At 44.3% G+C, this 1,305-nt stretch overlaps 1 non-coding gene across 1 annotated transcript; it reads left to right on the top strand.

The window, feature by feature from the left end:
• The first annotated feature begins 1,168 nt into the window (after positions 1 to 1,168).
• LOC121483700 lies at positions 1,169 to 1,305 on the top strand. Its single transcript, XR_005985814.1, has one exon. It is a non-coding gene; the product is annotated as a U8 small nucleolar RNA (small nucleolar RNA).

Below are 1,305 nucleotides of genomic sequence, written 5' to 3'. Positions count from 1 at the left end.
GTTGCCAAGAGATGTAGCCCTACTAGGATCCGGCCCATCCAGGATCACGTGATGATGCAGGAAAGCCATCTACATCCTGCCTGACTTTGGGCGAGGAGACCTCAGAGGCAGGGTGGGGTGTTTGGCACACCTCTCGTCCTTTCACATCCAGTGGACCTGCCCATTGAGAGCGCCTCACAACTTTAGCTGGTGGTGGCAATTCAGAGATTTGCCAAGCCTTTTAACAGAAGTTCTTGGACCCTCTATCCACATTTCCCACCTCTTATCCTCATGGTTCTTTCTCCACTTTATGCTCAACCCTGGATCCAGAATGCTGACCACCAGCCTGCCCTGGGCTCTCCAAATGAGGCTTTACGTGTGGTCTCTCTCCTTTGGACTCTGGCAACTGCTCTGACCTCCAGCCTCGTCTAGCTAAGGGTGCTTGGCTCCATTGCTCAGCAACTGATGGTTCTGTCAAGTCCTTGCTTTTCAAAGTAAAGGAGTAATGTCTTTTTCAAAATATAAAGTATGGGTAGCCCGGGTGGCTCAGCAGTTTAGCGCCGCCTTCAGCCCAGGGTGTGATCCCGGAGACCCGGGATCAAGTCCCACGTCGGGCTCCCTGCGTGGAGCCTGCTTCTCCCTCTGCCTGTGTCTCTGCCTCTCTCTGTCTCTCTCTCTCTCTCTCTGTTGTCTCTCATGAATAAATAAATAAAATCTTTAAAAACAAAATATAAAGTATGCCGAGAAAAATCCAGGCACTCAAGACATGAATGCAAAAAATCCCGCTCTCTAGGGCTAAGGGATTAACTATATTTCAGACTCAACCTGTTTAGAAAAGAGGAAATAAAAATAAATAATGAGACTATCTTTCACCCCGAAGTTTCCCAAAATTTCAAAGTATGATGAATAAAATGCCTAGGAGGAGGTAAGGCATTCCCACACAATTGGACAAACAAGGAAATGTTAGAGCATTTTTGGAACAAATTCAGCAATACTTGTAAAAATTCCCAATCTTTACATTCACCTGCTTTAATCAGCTTTACTGCTTCTTTTCTATGAGAAAGCATGCACGTTTGCCCCAGTTTTCATGTTCAAAGATGTTAATTTCAGTCCTGTTAATCATAGCAACAAATGGGAAACAATTTATATGTCCATTAGGAGGAGAATGGTTAAATTAATTATTGCACAAACATAAGTAGGATGATCCTTACCTGTTCTTTCTTTTTTGAGGAGGGCTTGGAACTTGATGATTGGAGTTTCCCATAATACATGATAAACATCTCTGTGTAATCAAGACTGGCAATGCCCTGATTGCTCCTATCTTCT

This window comes from Vulpes lagopus, chromosome X, assembly GCF_018345385.1.
Source record: "Vulpes lagopus strain Blue_001 chromosome X, ASM1834538v1, whole genome shotgun sequence".
NCBI classification, from domain to species: Eukaryota; Metazoa; Chordata; class Mammalia; order Carnivora; family Canidae; genus Vulpes; species Vulpes lagopus.
The sequence above is the reverse complement of the archived record's forward strand: the minus strand, read 5'-3'. Positions and strand labels throughout refer to the sequence as shown.